Here is a 12,794-nt window from a genome sequence, read left to right as displayed (position 1 = left end):
CACCATGCTCATCCCCAGCATCTAGCTGTCCACCAATCAGAAAGTTATTGAATGGAGTAACTAAGAGCACAGATTTGAGAGCCCAATGTCCTGGGCCCATATCTCTTCCTTTTAGATGTAAACTTGTATTTACAAGGTAAGTCAGTTATTCTGTCTGTATACCGCTATTCCTCATCAGTAAAACAAGGAAAATAATTATTGTGAATAAGCTGACACACGTTCAAAATTTACCATAGCAATAGCATATCACATATGTTATATTCATGTTTGCCACAGTGATAATAGCTGAAAAAAGCCCAGGTTCACCTAGAATTATTGCATCTGACTTGCCATAATATTAAGACCAGAGCCACTAACTGGTATCTCCCATCCAACTCAAATTATCTTACTTTAGGCCACCAACTTGGACTTGTTTTTTTATAACCTTGCTCTGATATGTTTACCTTTGTTTTTGCTCCAATTTCTTAAGACCTCTTCCCCCGTCCCACTTCTTTGGTCATTTCTTTCTAGTTCAGTGACTCCTGTAGCTAATATTTTAATTGATTCTCTTATTTTTGCTCCATTGTGCCTTATGTAAGCCTCACTTTTCCTGGACATTGTCTCTGTGAAGGACAAATTTTCTGAATGAGAATTTTCTAGGGGCTGCTTAGCTAGGTTGACTGGAGGACACATCAATGATGTCTGAAGCATCCCCATGGGTGGAAAAAAAGATCTGTGCTTTCTAATAGATGAGGATAATATCATACTAAAAATTAAAGCTCTTAGGTTGAAAATATAAGTTTTAAAGCCAGATGGACTGGGTTCTAACCCTTTATTTGTCTCTTGTGATCTTGAATAAGCTTATTTAACTTCTTTCTAATCAGTTTCCATATCTACAAAATGGCAATAATGTTAATGCCAAATTTGTTGGATTATGGTAAGGATTAAATGTTTATACTCTGAATGGAATTCATAAGATAATCCTTGGCACATATTAAATTATTGATAAAAGTAAATTATTGCTGGATGCATTGGTGCATATCTGTAATCCCAGTGACTCTGAAGACTGAAGCAGAAGGATCACAAGTTCAAAGTCAGCCTAGCAACTTAGTGAGCCCCTAAGTAATTTAGTGAGACCCTGTTCAAAGTAAAATACAAAAAAAGGTGCTGGGGAGGTACCTCAGTGGGTAAGCACCCCTTGGTTAAATCCCTGGAACCAGAGAGGGAGGGATAGAGAGTAGGAGAAAGTGAATTATTATGATTCTTATTGCTATCATGTTGCCATCATTATTGTTTTTGCTTAATCTTAGAATAGCACTTGACATGCAGCAAGCATTCAATAAATGTTGATTATTATCATCATTATTGTCAAAGTGTTAGTCTCCTATTGCTGCTATAAAAACTTCACACAGGGTTGCAGTGGTGCATGCCTGTAATTCCAGAGTCTTGGAAGACAGAGGCAGGAGGATCATGAGTTCAAAGCCAGCTTCAGCAAAAGTGAGGTGCTAAACAACTCAGTGAGACCCTCTCTCTAAATAAAATACAAAATAGGGATGGGGATGTGGCTCAGTGGTCGAGTGTACCTGAGTTCAATCCCTAGTACCAAAAAAAAAAAAATCCACAAACTAAATGACTAGAAACAATGCAAATTCTTAAAAATGCAAATTTGTTAGCTTCCATATTTATTGAGCAGAAGTATGACGTAGATCTCACCAGGCTAAAATCAAAGTGTTGGTGGATTGCATTTTTTTCTGGTGATTTTACGGGAGAACCAACATCCTTATAATTTCCAGCTTCTGGAAGCTGCCTGGAGTCCTTGGTTTATGGACCCCTCTTCCATTTTCAAATTCATCAACAGTGGATTGAGACCTTTTCACACTTCATCATTCTGACTTTGTCTTCTGTATCCTTCATCCATTTTTTTCTTTTTTATTGTAGTAAATTATAGATGACATAAATTTACCATTTTAACAATGTTAAGTTCAGGATTCAACCATATTAAGTATATTCACATTTTTACAATACAATTGTTATCACTATTCATCACCAAACATTTTCATCTTCCCAAACAATTAACTCTGTACCAATTAAGCAATAACCCCTACTCCTCTTCTCCCCACTAGTACTCTGTAACTCTTTTCAACTTTGTGTCTCTAAGAATTTGATTATTTTAGGTACTTCACAGAAATAGAATCACAAATTTGTCTTTTTGTGAGTAGCTTAAATTTTATTTACCATGATTTCTTTAGGGTTAGTTCATGTTATATATAGCTCATGCCAGAATTTCAATGAATAATATGCCAGGTTTTGTTTATGCATTCATCCATGGGTGGACATTTGGTTTGTTCCCACTTTTTAGTTATTGTGGACAGTGTCACTATGAATTTGAGGGTACAAGTATCATTTAAATGCCTGATTTTAATTATTTTAGTAATATACCAAGAAGTAGAATTGCTTGATTTTATGGAAATTCTATGTTTAAATTTTTGGGGAATTGCCATACTGTATTCCACAGTAGATGCACTATTTCATATCCTCATAGAAGTGCACAAGGATTCCAATTTCTTCACCTCTTTACCAACACTTAGTTTCTTTTTTCTTATTAATAGCCTATATTCTGATGGGTATGCAGTGATATCTCATGATGGTTTTTATTTGTATGTTCCTGAGGGCCAATGATGATCAGCATCATTTCATGTATTAACTGGCCTTTTATGTATCTTTAAAGAAATGTCTATTCAAATTATGTGCCCATTTAAAAAATTTGGTTATTTTGTTGTTGTTGCCTCTTCTGTTTCTATGAAACCTCATGATTACATTAAACCTATCTGGATAATCCATTATAATTTACCTATTTTCAAGTCAGGTGATTAGCAACCTTAATTCTGTCAGCAACTCTACTTCCCTTTCACTGTGTATCATATTTATAGTATGCAGGGATAAAGATATAGATATCTTTGGCAGGTTATTATTCTGCCTGTTATGGTCATGTTAGTCACATTATTATTCTTCCTTCAAACTGGTCTTTTTCTCCCACAGAATCTCTACAAGTGATGCCTTTCTTCATGCTGATTTTGTGTCAAACATTATTTGAGAGTTAGCCTTCATTCTTTTATCTCATCATTTCTGTTTTCTCGTCAGTAAATTGGGATATATCTCCCTGATGGCATTGGTATTGTTATGGAAGTTATGTTTAGCAAGAGACCAAGCACCATTCAGAAAGTCAGAGAACTCAGGTTTACTTATGCTGGAGGACCCAGGTGAACTGGTGCTCTAAAGTTCTGGGCCCCAAGCCGAGGTTATATAGGGCTTTTATAGGAAATTTGACATCATTTCTTAACCATTACAACATTGGTGGGTTTGAATTCTTGGCCTATGTGACCAAAGACCATGCACAGGGAATTTACAATAAGTAGTTCAGAGGTACAGAACAAAGACAATAAAACATATACAAGTGTTATCGCGAAGTGGCATTCACTACAGGCAGCAGTAATTCAAGATAACTTGAATTTAACCTCCTAAGAAAGAGTTAAAGTTCTAAGAACTAAGCCTACAAGGTTATACTTTAGACAGCCATTAATTGGCCTAGCAATTAAGTGATGTACCTACATTTCTACAGAGTTCAGACAGTTACAAAATATGGGAAAATTAACCCTTTCCCTGGCTTTGGTTTTTCATCATAATGTTCTTATAATTTCATTTTATAATAAGATCTGCTATCTCCATCACATTATGAAGATTAAATGAGAATTTAAATTCTTAGCATCCCATCATTTTTCTTCTTCTTTTATATATATAGTTAAAATATTGCCTGGTGGAAACATATTTAGTTTTAGAAGAAGAGATATTTAGTTTTAAAACAGACATTGGACTCATGGACTGTCTAGAGGTAGAATAAACAGTGTTGTAGCTCATTTAACCCAACCCCTTGATTTAAACAGGTGGAGAAATAGACTCAGAGATAAGGAGGAACCTGCCCAAGGTTACCATCTGAGATCTCATCAGGGCACTGCATATCATACTCACTGTTTCTACTCACAGTCCCCTTGTTAGTCCTTGAACAAGGGGATGGTGATATACTGGGGCCTGCTTGTCCATGCTCATCATATCACACCACTTACTCAGACTGCTGTCTAGTCTGCCTAATCATGTCCTAATGTTTCACCTTTTGTTAGAACTTGTTTTTGCATGGCCAGTACAGCTTCAGACTGAACACCATGGATACCTCCTAACTGTCCTAGAAAGCTATCCCAACTGTCAAGTTGGAAATGTAATTATGCTCTGCTGAAGACTAATGAGCTGGCCTCCTGGATGTGCTCTTTCTTTGCTGGCAGAAATCAATAACAATTCCTTCTTTGATTTCAGTGCAGTGATAGCACCAGGGCTGAGGGGCAAATCTAGTAGAATCAGAAAATATCTGAATCATATTCCAAGGGCTCCTAGGAGGCTGAGGTTCTTGGTAGAGGGTGAGAAGTTGGCCAAGAAGGAGGGGAGGTGAGGGTGGGAAGAAGATAAACCTGTTTTGGCTGTTTTCTTCCTAACGCTGTGCTTTATACTGATGTTATTCTAGATAATTTACTCCCTCAGTTGTTTTTAAAAATTATATTAGAAGATAAGACAATTTTTCCTATATAAATATGATAGTGGTCCTTTTCCTAATACCTGACTTATAATAGCTCAACCAAAGACAAACTGTTGCAAGCAGTTATCATGTATCAGTCAGTGGTTCACCTCGTGCTTTGAATATAGCCCTTTTTGTTCTGCCACAGAGGCTTATTTTAAAAGGGACATTTTTTTAATATTTATTTTTCAGTTGTAGTTGGACACAATACCATTATTTTATTTATTTATTTTATGTGGTGCTGAGGATTGAACCCAGGACCTTGCATGTGCTAGGTGAGTGCTCTACAGCTGAGCCACAACCCTAGCCCTAAAGGGACATGTTTTTTTTTTGTTGTTGTTCCCCTCTCTCTTTTTCCCTCTTCCCTCCCTAAACTCAGGGGAAATAAGATGATCTTTGCTTCCCCAACTTAGGCTGAGTTATCTGTTCTTGAGCACACACACACACACACACACACACACACACACACACACACACCCCACAGGAACCAAGTAATTCAGCCTTCAGGGATGGTTCTAGAAGATCTAAGAAATGGCTGTCTCCCAACTTAACAAGTGAATCACAACCCACCCTCTCAGGGAACATCTGGAATGAATCACTTCTTTAAAACCCTCTGTTCTCTCTGATGGGCAGAATTATAACCTCTAAGAATTCTCCTATGTTTCTCCTTTTCTAATAAAGCAATGAAACTTCTTTTTTCCTTTTTGTCAAAAACATGTCTTCATTATTAGAATGGCATCAGGGACAAGGACTGAGCTTTTGGTAACATATTGGCAATGCAGATAAAATGTGAGAGCAATTACCACTCCAGTTTTCTTGGGCAGGCCTGAAACACTAAGCATCTCCACTTCCATGCTGAAGATGCAAGGTGAACTTATTGAGAGACAACTACAGAATGGCAGGAGAAGTATAAATTTGCCCTGTATAAAACCAGAGGACATATTTCTGTGAGTAAAGGGGGGGGGACCGAGGGACTGTCCCAAAAGCTGCCAAAGCTCATTTTGCTTCGGGGGATTGCCTGCCTTCTCTCCCTGAATGGTAGGGATTGCTTCATAGTGGTATATCTTGAGAAAAAACGAAACTGAACACAGTAAAGGCACAACAACTTTACCATCTGGTAAGCTCCCCCAGTGTACACACTGAACCATAATTTTACACATCTGGTTCCCCTTCATGAAAACATCTGGTCCCTTTTCTTGGAGACATTTATGGCATTGCTGGTATAGAAGTCATGGTTAAGTGGGGGTAGGGAACTTAGGGGATTGTTCCCCATCCTGTATATTGGCCATGGTTTGGGGGATTCTCTCTGGTTGTTTGTCTCTGTACTTTTGTTTGTGTCTGTTACTTCCCCCTTTAAGACACAGGCAATACTGCATTGATCCTATAGGTGGTCTTTTGGAAAAAAATTCTTGGCTGAATGGGCCATTTATAAATATAAGACTATCTAAGAGAAAAATATTTTATTATAACACAGCCTGGCCTTTAAATGGTTTTCTGGGTTATTATACAATATTACAGTTGAAGTAAGTTTGTCAGAGGTAAAATACATTTTAAAAATCTGTATATGGGCTGGGGCTGTAGCTCAGTGGCAGAGCACTTGCACAGCATGTGTGAGACACTGCATTCAATCCTTAGCACCACATAAAAATAAACAAATAAAACTATTCTGACCATCTACAACTACACATTTAAAAAATGTGTAAGTACAGGCATATATGCAGTTGCATGATAAAGAGTCTAAACAGGGCTGGGTTGTGGTTCAGCAGTACAACACGTGTGAGGCCCTGGGTTCGATCCTCAGCACCATGTATAAATAAATAAATAAAATTGAGTTGAGAGTGCAAAAAGGCATTGCCTCCAGTATGCAAGGCTAGCAGGACACCAGAAGAAAGGGTTAAAAATTCCTTTCAACCCAGCATTAGCATTGTTTCTCAGCCTGGCCCTTAGGCAGACACAGATCCTCTCACTATGAGTCAGGGACACCAACCCTGGGCTGAAAAAAAATCACAAGAAAGCTACCTGAGCTGTACAAACATGAGCAAAGAGGACTTGGTCTCTACCCAGCCCCTTTTTGCTGCTGGAAATAAAACCAGAGTTTAAAAGCAAGGCTCAGTTCCTTGCTTCTGCTGGCGGGTGGGTCTGTGTGGGTTGCAGACCTAACTGATTACTTTCTGGGTTCTTGTCTCAGACGTTCAAAGAATAAAATTCATGGATAGTGGCAGAGGGCAAAATTAAAAGGAGTAAGATTTGTTTGAATGAGAGAAAAAAAGGATACTGCTCCTGTGATGCAAGCAAAAACCGTGCAGAGGGTTTTTCTACTTGTGTTTACTAGTCTAGGGACTTACATGTTTTTTGGATAAAGTCATTGGTCACACTTCAAGTTAAGTAGGCATTATACAAGTGTTGAAGCCTCTGGTTAGAATATATGTGGTATAGGCATACAGGTGATACCAGGGCTATTGTCTTGACCCACATATTACTAATTAGCTATGCCCTTTTAGTCCTTGAGTCTGAACATTTCTGTAACTTTATTTGGGTCCACCACAGCTCCAGGATAAAGGAGTTGACTGAAATGTTTAAAATGTTTCTATAGCTTAAACTCTTGTGGTCATCTTTTATCTTAAAAAAAAAAAAAACGGAGTAATTGGGGCCCATTATCCTGATTGCCTGATCATTAACTATTCTATTTTATTCAGGGGGTAATGGCTGACAGCTACAGAGATGTGACAGTGGTTTCCAGCACTGTTAGATTATAACCTGGGGGAAAATGATCTCCCCTTTTAAGCTCTGACAGGATGCTCCATTTGGCAAGGAGACACTTCTGGGTGGAGCTCTGCCTGTTGCCCACAGAGACAAAATACAAGGACCAAGATTTTGGTAACAATCAGGCAAATGGAAACATAAGGGGTGTCAATGCAGAATGTGGATGGTCACCTAACTAGCCCTAATTGTATTGATTATTAAATAGATGACTTTGGACAGAGTGCCTTCTCTGATCCTGCTTCATTAACTATAAAATGGAGATAAAAATTAGGTAGCACAGGGTTGAGGTATGTGATACATGAGATGAATTTATAAAGTACCTTGAAAGGTGCTAGCAATTGTAAACATTCAAATACCATGGGGGGTGCTGTTGTTTGGGGTTTCTGTTGTTTTATTTTGTTTTTGTTTTTGGTACTGTGGATTATTCTCAGAATTTCTCTACCTCTGAACTACATCCCCAAGTAGTTTTTATTAGTTTTTTTTTTTTTTTTAATTTTGAGACAAGTTTTCTTTAAATTTCTGAGGCTGGCCTCCAAATTGCAATCCTCCTGCCTCAGCTTCCTAGTTGCTGGGATTAAATGTGTGCACCACCTTGCCTGGTTGAACACAACCTTTCATTATTTTTGTTATTATCATTTGTTCTGGCTCCTAGCAATTAGAATTAACATATAAATATATAGACAGATAGATCATTTGAAGAGAATTGAGAGCTTAGAAGTAAACTTGTGCATCTATAGCCAACCAATTGTCAAAAAAGGTGCTAAGAAATATGAACTTGAGAAAGGATAGTTCTTTCAACAAATGCTGATGGGAAAACTGGATATCCACATGCAGAAGAATGAACTAGAGCCCTACATCTTACAAGTTACAGAGATCATCTCAATTTTGATTAAAGACTTAAATGTAAGGCTAAAAACTTTAAAACTATGAGAGGAAAAAAAGGAAGTGTTTCAGGATATTGGGATGGACAAATAAAATCTACAGAATGGAAGAAAAACTCACAAACTATATATCTGAAAAAGGAGGTTGATATCCAGAACATGTAAAGAACTTCATAAACTTGATAACAAAAAATCAAAGTGTATAATAGATTTAAATAGACATTACTCAAAAGAAGACATACAAATCGTCAACAGGTATATAAAATACACTTGATATCACTCCCACACATGAGAAGTCACCTCACTCTATTAAAAATAGTTATAATCAGAAATATTAAAGATAACAAGTGTTAGTGTGGATACAGAGAAAAAGGAATTCTTATATTTTCTTGGTGGGAATGTAAATTAGTGTACAACCATTTTAGGAAAGAGTTATTGTCAGATCAGGTGAGGCAGGCAATGGCCAAAGGAGGCAGATTTAAAAGGGCCGCTGAACAGGCTTTATTGAGATATCACTCCTGGGTGGAACTCATCAAACCCACAGAGGGGAGAGGGGAAGGGTCTGAGGAGAAACTGCGTGGAAGCTTGACTGGACTGGACTTTTATGGGGCTTACAGCAGGAAGGGAAGGGCTTGGGACAGGAAAAGGTGTTTCTAGGGTCCCTTGCCCCCTTGGAGTTGGTCAGGGGAGTTGGCTGAACTCCAGGATTGGCCAGGGGGTCCTGTTGATTGACAGGTGTTAGTCAGGAGATCTGGCTGATTGACAGGCGATTCCGTTGGCATCTGATTGATGTTCTTTTCTGGTGCGGGCTGCTTTGTTCTAAATTGCCACTAAGTCACCACCAAGTTGCCACCACCGACCTAACAGTTATTATAGAGGTTCCTCAAAAAATAGAAGGTACAAGTTCCTGTCACCCTGGAGAGAATATCTTAGCATGCTGCAGACAACTAACTTCCAGTACAAAGAAAAGCCAAGTGCTTGACATGTCTTGATTCAGGGAGGCATTATATCATACATTTGAGTATTATACAATGAAGTATCTACAGATGACTATGCTACTGAATTATACCCCATATATAAAAGAAGCAAGCACTATGGAAATGATTTAAGAATTTAGAAAGATCTAGATAGATTCTGGAAATATAAGAAGGCAACATAATCAGGACATCAAAACAGGATAAAGCACAAGAACCTTCAAAAGTCAGTACAGCTGGGCATCTGTGCTTTGGGACACACCTATAATCCCAGTGGCTTAGGAGGCTGAAGGAGAATGATCACAAGTTCAAAGCCAGCCTCAGCAATTTAGCAAGGCCATAAGAAATTTAGAGAGATCCTGTCTTAAAATTAAAAAATAAATAAATAAAAATGGGCTGGGGATGTATCTCAATGGTAGGTATCCCTGTGGTTCAATCACTAGCACAAAAAAATGTCATTTACAAAATATTAGCACTGAAAGGAAGTATGTCGTTTTAAAAAATTAAACCTATCATGTTCAGTTTAATTTTACCCAGATATAGGAAGTTGGTTTTATTCTATAAAAAAGTCAATAAATATAATTCACTTAAAATAATTAAAAATATAACTACCAAAAGATCCAGCAATCCCAGTCTTGTGTATGTATCCAGAATAAATGAAATTAATATGTCAAAAAGGCACCTTCACTCCTATATCCAATGAAGCACAACGACAATAGCCAAGAAATGGAAATTATCTAAGTGTCCATCAACTGATGAATGGATAAATAAATTATGATACATAATGCATCATAGAATATTATTCTGTCATTAAAAAGAATAAAATTCTGTCATTGTGACAACATGGATGAAACTTGCAATGATTATGTTAAATGAAATAAGCCAGGAACAGAAACACAAGTACCATATGATCTAACTTATATGTGTAATATTAAAATTTTGCTCACACAAAATTTGAGAGTAGAATGGTGAACACCAGAGACTGGGGAGAACAGGGAGGAGGATGATATTGGGAAATGTTGATCAAAGGGTACTCAGCTACCATTATGTAGAAGAAAGAAGTTCAGATATAGTATTGTACACTAAGGTGGCTAAAAATAACAATAATGTTCTGTATATTTCAGAAAGCTACAAAAATAATTTTGAATTTTTGCTATAAAGAAATAATAAATGTTCAAGAACATAGTTATATTTAACCCAATTTAAACATTACACAATGTCTGTGTGTCTCAAAGTATCATAGTTACCCAATTATTATGCAAATCTTTTAAGTTCTTAGGTACCAGTAAAAATAAATGAAATTACAAAGTAAATAGAAAAATAGATATATGGGGTGGGAGTGTAGCTTAGTGATACAGCACACAATTATCCAGTATAAGGTTCTGGGTTTGATCCTCATATCCATAATAAATATTAAAAATATAGAAATTAGGGCTGGGGTTATAGCTCAGTGGTAGAGTGCTTGCCTAGCACACATAAGGTCCTGGGTTCAATCCTCAGCACCACATAAAACTGAAATAAAGATATTGTGTCCACCTACAACTAAAAAATAAATATTAAAAAAATGTAGACATTAACTCCCCAAAGCAGACTGAGCAAAATTAAATAAAGGAAATGATAAGGAATAAAAAGGCCTTTTATTACTCTGCTATATCTTGGATCCTAATATGACTACTCTTATAATTTTAGTATTGCTCAGATGAAAACATACATGACCAATTGCTAGTTGAAATTCAGTTGTGCATTTCAGTGCCTAATTATATTAATTATAACAGCATTTATCCATACTTAAAAGCCAATAGTATTAATATATTCAAAATATGTTTTGTTAGTCTCCAGGGAATTTGTGGTGGTGATTTAGTTTCAATGACCCTTGGTTCTCACTAACTCCCAGGTCTCCCAGGAGCTACCATCCTTAAAGACTGATTTAGTTCAATCCCACACTATTGTGCAGATGAGGAATCTAAGGCACTGAGAAGGGCAGTCAATGTCCCATGACAATACAATAGCAGATCTAGAACCAGAACTCAGGTTGTGGAGGCAGATCATTCTGAAGATTGATTACTAAGAATGGGGGAAACAAAAGGGTCTTAGATCTCTAGAAATTTTAGGCTTAGGAATGGTATAGGCTAAAACTTTGACAAAATAAAGCCTATGTACATTGAAAGGGAAAAGGACATAAATTGTGATAGTGTTGGGAGGGGAAAATGCAATTCATCTTTATAAAACTCTTGAGGGAAACAGACTGGTAGAGAAGCAGCAAGCAGCACTTGGAGAGGAGGAAAACTCCAAACTTTATTTTATGCCAGCAGGCCCAGAGGAAAACAAAAACTCCAAATTCTGAAGCCTGATCCACAGTTTCTCACAATATTTATAGGTTATTTGACATCATCTCAGACCAATCTTATTATTGGGACTTTTTCTTCTTTTTTTTTTAATCGTAATCTATATAGCTGAAGACTTTGTCTAGGGTATCTAACATAAAACATGCTTACAGAAATGGATAAGAAGAAAGGGCTCTTTCACAGGCATCTGTTACATTTCAAGAGGTAGTAGTCAGACTCCTAGGAAGTTATTTACAATCCAAAATGCAGGGACCCATGGTTAATTAGACTTCTGGAGAAAGGCTGAGAGAGGGGAATAGAACTGATTCCTTCCTAGGCATTGGTTTCTTACCTTAATGTTTTTTGTAATTTTATTTCACAACCAGGTCTGGTTTGCCATCACAAAACCCACATCATTGAAACATATTCCATTCTCCATTTCCAAGAAATGTTTGAAAGCTGCCAATTATTCCCTTAATCCACCAATTGTTTCCCATGGTCCTTTGGTAAATACAAAAGAGGTGGCAATGGAGAAAAGGGAAGAGTGGGGAAAGAATGGGCCTTTAATTTCTGTATTTGTCTGTTTCTCTGTGTGTGTTTGTTTTCATAATACAATATCTACCCATGGACAAGTGAAGGAATTTGCATATTTTTCTGAGAAGTGAACCTTATATGTGTTTTCATGAATACCCCATAGACTTAGTAAAGCCCCATAGTGTGATGTTGGGTGGGTGAGTTAGTTGTTGAAAAATTAATCCTTTCTGTATATACAATCCAAAGCAATTTAGAGTTCCATAGGGAATTTTACAATACTAAGTAGAAAGTGGGAGTTTGCACTGTAGATGAGTTTTCTATTTTGTGTTTACTGTAAGTAGCCTAAGGGCCCCTTTGAACATCTGACTGGTCTATGCACACTATTTCCAACACTCAGATGGATTTATAATATATGCCTACAAAAGCTTGAGATAGGTTATAAATATCAGAATTCCTCCTGGCTATCTTTTTTGTTTTTGTTTTTATTTGTTTTTTTTTGGTTTTTTTGTACCAGGGATTGAACCCAGCAGTGCTTAACCACTGAGTACATCTCCAGCCCCTTGCCAAAGTGCAGATGCTGACTTTGAACTTGTGGTCCTCCTGCCTCAGTCTTCAAAATTGCTGGCATTACAGGCATGCACCACCATGCCTGGCCCTCTTGGCCATCTCAGAAACTTTCGATTCCAGTTGGACAGTGCTGGTCTTTGAGAAGGATATT

This window comes from Urocitellus parryii, chromosome X (assembly GCF_045843805.1).
Source record: "Urocitellus parryii isolate mUroPar1 chromosome X, mUroPar1.hap1, whole genome shotgun sequence".
In the NCBI taxonomy this organism is placed as follows: domain Eukaryota; kingdom Metazoa; phylum Chordata; class Mammalia; order Rodentia; family Sciuridae; genus Urocitellus; species Urocitellus parryii.
This window is presented reverse-complemented; position numbering follows the sequence as displayed.